This window comes from Neltuma alba, unplaced genomic scaffold, assembly GCF_004799145.2.
Source record: "Neltuma alba isolate B1F8T4 unplaced genomic scaffold, ASM479914v2 tig00011984_pilon, whole genome shotgun sequence".
Lineage (NCBI taxonomy): Eukaryota > Viridiplantae > Streptophyta > Magnoliopsida > Fabales > Fabaceae > Neltuma > Neltuma alba.
In genome coordinates this window covers 1-12,544 of record NW_021636557.1, presented here as the reverse complement: position 1 = coordinate 12,544, position 12,544 = coordinate 1, and the positions used below count along the sequence as shown (strand labels likewise).

Below are 12,544 nucleotides of genomic sequence, written 5' to 3'. Positions count from 1 at the left end.
TTTTTCTCATTCTGGGTGATATATATAAATATATGTATATATTTGTGCTGCAGATCTGTGACATGGTTGCCATTGCCAGATATTTGAATGTCACCTTTATAGTTCCTGAACTGGATAATACCTCCTTCTGGAATGACCACAGGTGAGTCTGAAATTTCATCAGAATGCTTTGTTGACATTTCAGTCCTGAAAAGCTTTTTTCTGCAGCAACAGTAAGAAAATAGAGGCATAATACAACTACCACAGAAATGACCCCTTTGAAAATCTTGGTTCACATGGCAGCCAATTCCAAGATATATTTGATGTGGATTATTTCGTAAATTCACTGAGAGATGAAGTTCAGATACTGAAAGAGCTGCCTCCAGATGAAGCAAAAGATTGAAACAGAGTCCCTCTATTCAATGCCACCCATTAGTTGGTCTAACATGACTTATTACTATGGAGTGGTATGTACCCTACGCATACACAGAACTTAGAACGAAAAAATTTTTGGAGATTAGGTTCTGACATTGTATGTTATTAATATATGCAGATTCTACCTCGCATAAAGACATATGGGGTAGTGCACTTCACAAAAAAGATGCAAGGCTAGCAAACAATGGGATTCCTGAGGAAGTTCAGAGACTAAGGTGCAGAGTGAACTACCAAGCTCTGAGATTACTCCTCAATTGAGCAAGTAGCTAAGAAGATTATTAGGATTCTTAAAGAGAGAGGGCCTTTCTGTCTCTTCATCTCATATGAAATGGATATGATTGCTTTCTCTCTGGTTGCAATGAAGGCTGCAACCAGCAAGAGATGATGAGTTAACACACAAATGAGGTGGCAATCTTCCCCCTCTTGTGATTTGAATCTTTATCACTGCTTTCACATGATGTTTTGATCTGTTTAAACGAAAAAAATCTTTTTTTTTGGGGGGGGGATTAAGGTATGCTGCTTTCCATGGTGGAAAGAGAAAGAGATAGACTCAGAGAAGAAAAGGAGAGATGGTTTGTGTCCTTTAACCCCAGAAGAAACGACTCTAACACTTCAAGCATTGGGAATTGATCCAAACATTCAAGTTTACATTGCAGCTGGGAATATATACAAATCTGAGAGAAGGATGAAAACCCTCAAACAAGCTTTTCCGAACTTGGTTAGTATTATATAATTTTTCATTTCTGCAACTGTTAAGCATCACTTGCTAATCATCTTCCCTGTGTAAATATACATGTGTATGTGCCTCAATGCAGGTTAAAAAGGAGACACTATTGGAAGCATCAGAACTTGAACCATTCCAAAATCACTCAAACCAGATGGCAGCACTGGATTACTATGTCTCTATAGAAAGTGACATTTTTGTTCCTTCTTTCAAGGGCCACATGGCAGAACTTGTTGAAGGCCACAGAAGGTTCAGTTTTTTGGCCCAGTAAACATATATTCTAAGGCTAAACTATACAGGAAGAGATTTAAGTGTGTGTATATATATGTTTGTGGTTTCAGGTACTTGGGATTCAGGAAACAATAATTTTAGACAGAAAAGTTCTGGTGGGGCTGATAGACCAGTATAAAAATGGGACATTGAAGCGGGAACAATTCTCCAGTTTAGTGAAGGCAACTCATGCAGATCATATAGGCAATCCTACTACAAGAACAGTGGTTCCTGGTAAACCCAAGCTTGAGGACTACTTCTATACTAATCCACAAGAGTGTTTGCCACAACTTGATGCTTCCTCACATTGATGATGAACTGGGTTCCAAGGCTCCAGATTTTTCAGTTTTTCTCAAGTTTTTGAACGTCAAGTCCAGACGAATTTTATGAATTAACACATTTTTCAGGTTTTTTCAGAGAAGGAGAGAAGAAGAACTTGGTTTCAAAGATGTATTATAAGATATTTTTGTCAGTATTTTTTTTTTTCTGTATTACGAATCAGCCTTTTTTATGTGTATGGGATATATTGTTGTAACTTGCAAAGGCCAAGGGGAAATTGACCCTGCAATAATATATGAATCTTGGGTATTATTATGAATCAGCCTTATTTATTATTTGTAGCTAAGTTCCAAAAAAGAAAATGAAACAAAAAATTCATTATTGATAAATTTAAATGCTATCCAGTATTCAGGCATCACCCATATCCACATCTTGGAAGTTAAATCCACCATGCATGTCCATGTCAAAGAAATTAAGCAACTTTGACATCTTTAAATGCAAAATGTCAAGATAATAACATAACTACGCCTCCAATCAAATTAAATTGATTTGAATTTGTGATCGTGATAGTGACAATAAGTTTTAATTTTTTTCTGCTTGAATTAATTAACTCTTAATTTATTATTATAATGTTTACAAATTATTGATCCAAACACGAAAATTAACGTGTTTCATGGTGCGTAACACTTTCGTCATAGAATTACAAAATGAAATCATAAGGAAAATGAAGAAGACAACAATTAGTCGCAATCACAACAATATATATACCATCTTCCAGTCATAATAACTAGATAACTAATTTAGAAATTAAGAAAATTAGTTAATTTGGTTATATGTCATAATACGTGTTGGTTTTTTCTAAAATATCTTTTTCAATCATGTGCATTAGATGATTTGAATTATTCCTTGGTATGAACCCCTTACAATCAATAAATAGGGATATTTTAGAAAAAGACAGAAGACAAAGTGGATTAACATACTAAATTCAACCCCCAACTAGCTTTTATATTAAGAACTAGATGTAGTATAATAAACTAAAGAAGCCCAATGATAGAACTATATTGAAGTTATTATATATTTTTTGATATTACCTCCGGTCCTTAATATAAGATCTCATTGGCTTTTTGTTTGGTCCTAATTATAAGACCCCATCCATTTTTTTCTCTCATATTTATGCATTTTTTTCCAAGATAGTTCTTCTAATAATGATAGTTCTAGCCATACACTTAATTAGCAAGGATTTTTAGGAATGACAACACTTATTTATTACAAATAACTAACTTAATTTACTCCTTAATCTCCTCAAATAAGTCAACTGGGTCTCATAATTAGGACCGTAGGTAGTACATCGGAAGGAAAAAGTACAACTACGCTACGAGGGAAGGAGCTGCTAGCAATTCCACACTTTCTCTACTCAGGATTTGAAGACCCCATGGTCCACTCATCGCCTTCAGATATCTGCCAACATGTTTTGGTCTCTGCTGATATTCTGAAGAGCCACTATTGAAGTTATTATATAGATTCTCGTCAAGAAACTAAAAGACCATCATGTGTCTATTCATGTTGTAATTACTATGTTAACATAGCTTCCCTGTAACCTAATTACTGATAAGCTTTCAAACTTGTCATTTCTCATCGACAATTCATTGCACCATAATTACACGATGTTAGCATATTTATTAATATTAAGAAAAAGGATTGAGAGACATCCTCCTTAGTCTTTTAATATTAATATCATATTTATTCATATGGAGATTACTTCATTTTTCAAATCAGTTCAGCAATTTTAAACATTGAGAACAAAGGATTTGTCATAACTTAATGCCTTTTAATGCTTCGTTATCTAAAAAGTAATGAAACAACACACGTTTAAAATTAATTTATTATATATAAAAGCATTTAACACAACAATGCAAGGAGGGTGGCTCCTAGAACCAGCTTGAGGGTAAAGCTGGCGAGGAGACCACTTTTTCTAAGCTTAGTCGAAGCTGTAATATGAAGCTTAACATTTATTCATCAAGTATGCATAAACTTTCTGGGTTTTACATGTAGAGAGAAGGGAAGTGAAGATGAAGAGGAGAAAGAAAATTGGTGGTAATGGAGAGCCTAAATTGGCAGTAGCAGTGAACAAGACTAAGGATACTGGAGGTGTTGAGTTGGAGATATTGAAAAAGTTGATTCTGATTAAAGCTGCGAAACCCAGAAACTTTGTTAGTATGGAATATTGGGTTAAAGGCGACAATCTGAGGAGTTGCATAAGTTCTCTTTCTTCACTGACTAAGATCAAACTTCTATTGCTTGTAGCCATTGCCATGTTGTTGGTGGGTATACTTCTGTTGGAGAGCACAACATGTAATGACACAATGAGTGTAAGGATCTCATCGCTGCGTTCTCCTCATCCAGTCCTTTTGCGTCCACCCGAAAGTGAGTCCACCATATGCTTGCTTTAATTCTTGCTTGGTTTATCTGCTATACAATAAGAATTCCATGATAGCTTCACATCCACTCATGTTGTGCAAGTTCAAATTTTTAAGAATGTAAGCTGCTTCAGTCCTCAACTCTTTCAAGATATGAATCTGATCTTTTTGCCTTGCTATTTTACCACTTGATCATATATATATATTATATATATGTAACAATGATTGAATAATGAGATAGCTTTAGAGGGTCTATTCCATGTCGAATTGGATCCTTTTCCGTTGTAGTCATGAATACAAGTACATAATTTCCTGCATCATTTATCTACTAGACTATAAAGATTCCATAATTGCTTAGCAATTATGCACGTTGAAATTTTTAAGAATGTAAGCTGCTTCAATCTTCAACTCTTTCAAGAATATGATCTGATCTTTTTGTCCATTGCAATTTTACTAGTTGATCTTACTTTTTTTATCAAGATTGAATAAGGAGATAGATTTAGATGGTCTAGTCCATGTCAAGTTGGATCCTTTGTGGTCATGAAAACAACTACATAAAATTATATTCAAAGATAGAGCATAGAGGGGAATGCCTCACTCTTATGCTGACCACCATGCAAAAATTTAGATATCAATATTGTGAGTTTAATGCGTAAATATGAGAATAAGAGGGATATATGCATATTACTTCATTATGACTGGTCATGATTGAATAGAATAGTCTATCATCATTTGTATCTTTCTCTCCACCATAATACCCACACTTCTGCAGCAAAAAAAATAAAAAATAAAAAGCAACCAGTTGATTTTGTGTACATGTACTCCATGATATGTTGATCTTCAGGGGTTTACCAGAACAATGGCTATTTGATGGTGTCAGCCAATGGAGGATTGAACCAAATGCGAGCTGGTGTGAGTATATCAGCAAAATTTGAATCCCCTTTTGATAAATTTCATGGCACTTGAGCCTTTTTTTATTCATGATCATGATAATTTTCTGCTGCAGATAAGTGATATGGCAGTCATTGCTAGATATTTAAATCTAACATTCATAGTTCCTGAGCTGGACAATACCTCCTTTGGCGTGACAGTAGGTAGTTATGCTCAAAAATGGACCAAATTTTATCATTGCCTAAGAGCTCTAATCACTCTATAACATTATTTGTCCTTTGATTTTCACAGTCGCTTTGAAGACATATTCGACGTAGATTATTTCATTAGCTCTTTGAGAAATGAAGTGTAAATATTGAAGGAACTTCCTCCTGAGGAGAAGAAGAAGCTGGAGACAAGATACCTTTATTCTATGCCACCAGCTAGTTGGTCCAACTTGTCATACTATCATGATTCTGTAAGTTCCTAATATCTCTTATTTCACTGTTGAAAAAAGACCCAAGGTTCATTTTTTGCATGAATGAATCTCTTATTTGAGCATGACAGATCTTATGTGCATCTTGTGTACACAATACAGATTCTTCCTCGAGTTAAAAAGTATGGGTGTGATTCATTTTTCCAAAGCTGATGCCAGGATTGCCAACAATGGCATTCCTGTGGATATTCAAAAGCTGCGCTGCCGTGTGAATTACAGGCCCTGCGATTCACAGCTCCAATACGAGAAGTTGGAAGAAAAATTGTAAGAATTCTGAGGAAAAAAGGTCCTTTCTTAGTTCTTCACCTCAGATACGAAATGGACATGTTGGCATTCTCTGGTTGCTATGAAGGCTGCAATAAAACAGAAGGGAAGTACTGACAGAAATGAGGTCAGCACAAAGATCCTTCACGCTCACAAAATATACAATAAAGATCCACAAAAATCTGTTCCAAATAGCCCTTGTTAAAGAAAAAGTTTCATGTATGATCAATTTAATTTGCTTATCTTTTAGATTAGAGTCATTTTAGGAGTTTTGTTTTTTCAGGTACGCATATCCATGGTGGAAAGAGAAGGAAATAGACCCTCAAAGAAAAAGGCAAAATGGTTTATGCCCTTTAACTCCAGAGGAAACTGCTCTGACATTAAGGGCATTAGACATTGACCCTCAAATGCAAATATACATAGCAGCTGGGGATATATATGGGGGAGAAAGAAGAATGGTACCTCTAAGAAAAGCTTTCCCAAATATGGTAAAATCATGATTGAACTTACATGTATATTATGTGCTTTGGTATAATATGCTTTTCTGATATACTTTGCCCATGAAACAGGTTAAAAAGGAACATTATTAGAACCCTCTGATTTTGAGTCCTTCCAAAACCACTCAAAAGGATGGCAGCATTGGATTACGTTGTCTCAATAGAAAGTGACATTTTTTATACCTACCTTTCCTGGCACATGGCTAAAGTTGTTGAAGGCCACAGAAGGTAACATCTTATGAAATCACCTAAGAATTTGGGAAAATCACGCATAGATCGCGGTTAATCATAATAGATCCTGAATTTGACTTATTACTAATAGGGTTTTAGGGAATTTCTGTAAAAACAGATGGGATAATTGTAAATTCTAAATTTTACTCGTAAGTATCATAGGAGGACATGTTTAAAAAAAAAAAAAAAATCCAAATTCATTGGTTTAGAATTTACTGATATTGTTTGACAAGTCCTCCTGCAACATTTATGAATCAAACAAAGAAATTTACAACTTATCTTGTGTTTTTTAGACAGTTCTCCGGAAGATGTGTTAGTAATCAATTTTTTTCCTGGGACTTATCTATAATTTTTTTCTCGGAACTTTTTGACCAAATTCATATAATGAGACCAATTATTCTGCAGGTACTTGGGGTTTAGAACCACTATAACTCCAAACAGGTATATTCTAGTGCGTCTAATAGATCAATACAAGATGGGGAAGCTGAGCTGGGATGAATTTGCTAAAGCTGTGAAGGAAGTTTCATGCTAACAGAAGAGGTGGTCCAACAGTAAGATCCCTGTTTCCAGTAAAACCCAAGCTGGAGGATTATTTCTATGCTAATCCTCAAGAATGCCTCCAATAATGGATTCAAAATCAACCAAAACCTCCCCATAAAGACCTCAACTTTGCAGCAAATGCAAGTTTTTATGCTCCGAAGACTACTCCAGGCCCATTCAACAACAGACTTGAAAGTAGAGCCGTTGAGGTTTGTAAAATAAGGTTTTTGAGGTCTTGAGGTTTGTAAGATAAGGTCATTAGTCCTTATCAACCATCAACCGTCCACAAAATGAGTTAAAGTATTATATATATATATATATATATATATACTCCTCCGGTCCTTAATATAAGACCCATTTAACTAATTTGATTATTTAAGGAAGTTAGGTAAGTTAGTTAATTATAATAAATGTGACACGTTTTTCCTAAGATACCATAATCATCTTCCTTAATACCCCCTCTCTCTTCTACTTGATTATGGTTGAGGGAAATATTCATAGGGGTAATTTAGAGAAAATTAATAAATATGAGAAATGGGTCTTATATAAGACCAAAACAACTCAACAATTGGGTCCTATATTAAGGACCGGAGGAGTATCATTTGCTATAATATCGTTTGTTGGGTATGTCTGATCTGTTCTTCATTCATCTTTGCTAGTGGCACAGGAGATCATCCCAAGATAGCCCTAACTGTAAGCTAAATAGCTCTTCCTTTCATCAATGGTGTGTTTGGTTTTCTGTTGGAAACCAAGCATGCACTAAATAATCACTCACGACTGCTAAACGCTAATTCCAATACGGGATTCATTTTGGGTCAAGCCTCCCCCCCCCAAAATGAGGGGCCGCGGGAAGCTCAAACCTTGGGCTTTTCTGGCCCAAAAAATTTCCCTTTCATCACAAATGCCCGAATCTCTAATTGGGCTGAGTTTGAGCCCAACCAAATGGGCAGGCTGATAATCATTTTCCAAAGCAAAAATTCAGGCCCAAAACAAAGAAATATTTGAACTATATATAAAGACTTTGCAGAATAATTTCAGTAAGATTCTTGACACCACGAGGGATGCAATATTCAAATAATTTGATGTCCATTGTGTGTGTGTGTGTGTGTGTTGACACACAAACACCATCTGAGAATGAGAATCTGATGTAAAATACGAGACTGTGTGTCTTCATTTATGAAAAGAAAACAATGGGACCTATGGCAAAAACAACAAAAAAAGGTGAATGTAAAAAAAAAGGAGTAAAATTAATAATTGGGGCGGCTCCATTTGTCCTGTGAAATGGGAACACACACATTATTTTTTAAAAAAACAACGAACCATGGTTGCGGGGTAGCTGCATTGAAAATTACTTGAATGGTACAAATTAGGATCAGAATTCAGAGGCAGCAGCACATGGGCGGTTCAGTCTCTGACAATCTGAATGCTTTCATTGCAATTTAGTATTTGATTCTTATCCCCAAATTTACTTCATCCCTAAGATATTAATTAGTACTTCCATTCCAATTATATTTTTATACACTCTTATTATTATTATTGGTTCCTATGAATGTGCTCTCTGCCACCACTAAGGTTTCAACATGTGCAACCTAGAGATTATCCAAGTTTGGAACCACCAAAAAATTAAAATAAAAAATAAAAAATCAGATCAAATTAAAAAAAAAACAGTTCTTGGTCCTCATCATCCAACCTAACACATGCTTCCTCTCATCTTAATCATAATTTCCTTCTTTTCTTATCAATGTGACCATTTAACAACCTTCTCCTTTTTTTTTTTTATGATAGATTGATTAGTGGCAGAGCCATTCCTCGCATTTGAATGAGGTCTCAAATTTAAATTAAATTTGTATGGGTTTAAATTGAATGTAATGGGAAAAAAAAAACCTTCCTTTTCTTTTGAAAGTCAGGAACTCAAGGGCCGCAGCAAACTCTGACAAAGGCCTCTATTGGATTTGATTCTTTTCCATTATGCCATTGTTTTGGTTTTGAGCCAATTTGATAAAATTGCAACGGTCTAGGTTCATTAAAACTTTCACAAATTAGTAAATTTAATCAAACGGTTTATAGTTGCAATCATCTGTCTCCTTAGATGATAATTTTCTCTTGGGAAAAGATTGTAAGAGAAATTTTGAAAAGGCTTACGAGAAAGTCTTCACGATGCTACAAACAGTAAGGTAAATTGTCAACAGCCACATGGTGAGAAGTATTCAATAAAGCTGTTTGCTGGAAGAACGAGTTTTATGTCCGGCAAAAACAGAATTTTAATATACCCTTCGGGTCCTATGTATAAAAGTTATTTTGAAATGTATTTATATTGCAAAATAAATTTTACATTTACATTTAGAAATAGAGGAGTAGAATTTTGAGAACAGTTCTCATCAAATGATAACTTGATAATTTATTTGACTATGTGTAGCATTTTGATAAAAATGCCCATTTCTATAAGTTCAAGTTTGAATGAGAGAAATTTTGAGAGAACTTCTCACCTTTTTTGAGAGAGAGAGAGAGAGAGAGAGAGTCACTGTTTTTATTATGATGTCAATAATAACATATATAAAACTTCTCTCATTTAATAGTATTGTGTTAGGAAAAGAAAAGGAGAGATCTTGATGACTTGTATGTGTGTGTAATTTTTTTTTTTAAAAGCAACGAGGTGGTGTTTATAATCATAAATAATATATTCCTCCGATCTTAAATATAAAATCTATTTTAAATGTAAATTACACTACAAAATGGGTTTATATTTATGAACGGAGGAGTAATTTATTTCAAGTGATGATATTCTATGCTCTCTCATTCTAAACATAAGAATTAACATAGAAATTTAATTAATTCTAAATATAAAATATTTTTTACTTTGTCTCTAAAAATCAAGGAATTTTTCATTAAGAAGAATAGTTTTCAATGCAAATAATTGTTCTCCATGAGGATCAAAATATAACATGCACAAATATTTAACGTACAAACCCGTATGTATAAAAGGGTGTTTGGAAGCACCTAAAAGTCATTCTCTACGGAACGAGACAAACTCCTTCACGTATTTACTTCTTCGTATACCGTAAAAATACTTTTAAAATATATAATTTGATTTCTATCCAAACAGTAGTTTGAACTTGAGATGTGACATCTCTTTTAAGGCAGGGACCAGATCTGGGGCTTTTTGTACCAATACAAATAATCAAAAGGAGTAAATGATATTTTAGTTTAGTTACATAAAAAGCAAGAAGTCACAGTTTTATCCCGCTTGTAATGATCCAGGTCGTCAATACAAATCTTTTAAATTCAAATAATAGTAATGAAAATTAAAAGGACTGTTTTTAGGGAAAAACGACACGAATTTTTTTAAAATTTAGCTAATTTTTTAATATTGAAAAAGGAATTATGTAATTTCTATACTCACCATATGTAGTTAGAAGAGAAGAAGAGGATGGGAACATAAATGGGGGAGGGTGAGTTTGGTAGTTGAGGAAATGAAGGGAAAGAAAGAATATGAAAGAAAAGACTCAGAAAGGATACATACAATGAGCGGGAGAAGGAGACAGCTTGAGAACCAGGGGCGAAGATGAGGCCATAGGAGCCCACGGGATTCATACAAATTCCAAAACTGATTCCCAAAATTCAAGGCACTTATTATTGGAAGGGCAATAATGAATTACGTGTGTGGCAGGTATGGCCCAGAGAGCAGGGCTACATGATGCCTCCATGACGTGATATCGTTCCTTTCTCTACAAAATGTCACTCTTCTCTCCCTCATCCAATCCATACTATGCCCACAACCTCTCTCCAGGTGCATTGTACCGCCAATATATTATCGGCCAATAAATTATTTTTAAATTTATAAACTCCAAAAAAATTATAAACTCCACAATTAATATGTTTAGCTCCTGTAATTTTAGTATTGTTAGTCCCTGTACACAAGTTAACAATGCTAAAATGGCAAAATGAAAACATCTAATTAAAAAATAGAAATACAGGTATTAAATTAGAAATTAAAAACAAAGTATAATTACCAGCAAAATACTACCTCCGGTTCTAAATATGAGAGTTAGTTAACTAATACTAGTAGATCAAAAAATAAGTTAAGGTAGTTATTTGTAATAAATAAATGTTTTCTTTTAAAATATCCTCACTAATCAAGTGTATTGATTAGAATTGTTATTATTAGAAAGATTATCTTAAAAAAAATATAAGCATAAAAACAAAAATAAATTAGAATATCGCATTTAGAATTAAAATAAAAATTAAATAAAATCTTATACTCCTATGGTTCTTAATATAGAATCCAATTCTTGAGTTGGTTTTAATTCTAAATATAAGAATCATTTCTCTCATATTTATCAATTTTTTCTAAATTACCTCTATGGATACTCCCTCAACCATAATTAAGTAGAAGATGGAAAGGGGTATAAGAAAGATGATTATGGTATTTTAGAAAAAACATATCACATCTCTTATAATCAACTAACTTATTTAATTTTTTTAATCTAATTAAATTAGTTAAATATATTTTATAATAAGAATTGAAAGAGTATTAAATACAGGAGACAGAGGGAGCATATTGAAAATAAACATGGGATAAACTTTAACGAAGGAACGTCCCGTAGGTTGGATCCTAATGGATTCAAGGATTCGTTTGACCAAAAAGATGAGGTCAAAAGTCAAAGAATCCCCCGAACCGTGATGCATGCATAGAATAAGCGCGTATGTACGTGAACGCAACTCCCTCGCTAAGTTGTTTATTCGACTTGGTATATCCGGTAGGATAACGACAAAGCTACGTGGAAATATGACACCGACATGTCTGAATTTTGACGAACGACTTTGTCTCCACGTGTCTCAAGCACGTGGATTCTCTCACACCCTGGGTAATGATTCTCTGCATCATACTCAATTGGCCGGCCCAATGGCAATTATCCTTTTTTATTTTTAAAATAAAATAATTGTTGGCTCCTTGTGCCGAAATATGTCCACCAAATCTCCACAAGGCCACAACGGCGGATCCCCCGCCCGGCGAAGTTAGCCACTAAACCTTAACGGTAGGTTAATTTTTTTTTAATTCTATTTTTATAATACTCTTCCGTCCTTAATATAAGATCCATTTAACTAATTGATTAGATTAAGGAAGTTAGGTAAGTTAGTTAATTATAAAAAATGTGACACGTTTTTCTTAAAATACCATAATCATCTTTCTTAACATCATCTTCCTTCTTCTATTTGGTTATAGTTGAAGGGTATCCATAAGGGTAATTTAGAGAAAATTGATAATATGAGAAATGAGTTTTATATTTAGGACCAAAACCAACTCACTAATTGAGTTCTATATTAAGGACCGAGTATTATTTGTTTTGTTTTGTTTTTAATTTTTTTAATCACCCACCAAATATTTTGTTTTATTTTAATCGCATAAACACGATGCAATGAACTTTGTCTCTTTATTTTTTTATCTATTACGAAAAATGCAAATTGATTTATTAACGAAAAGTGTCTGATTGATTTATTAAGAAAGATGTTGGGAGTGTTTTAGAATTTGGATGAAGAAAAA

General features: G+C 33.9%; 2 pseudogenes; both read left to right on the top strand.

The window, feature by feature from the left end:
* Positions 1 to 58: 58 nt before the first annotated feature.
* LOC114720421 (rhamnogalacturonan I rhamnosyltransferase 1-like) lies at positions 59 to 1,884 on the top strand (annotated as a pseudogene).
* A 3,070-nt stretch (positions 1,885 to 4,954) lies between these two features.
* Positions 4,955 to 7,088, top strand: LOC114720422 (rhamnogalacturonan I rhamnosyltransferase 1-like; annotated as a pseudogene).
* The last annotated feature ends 5,456 nt before the right edge of the window (positions 7,089 to 12,544 follow it).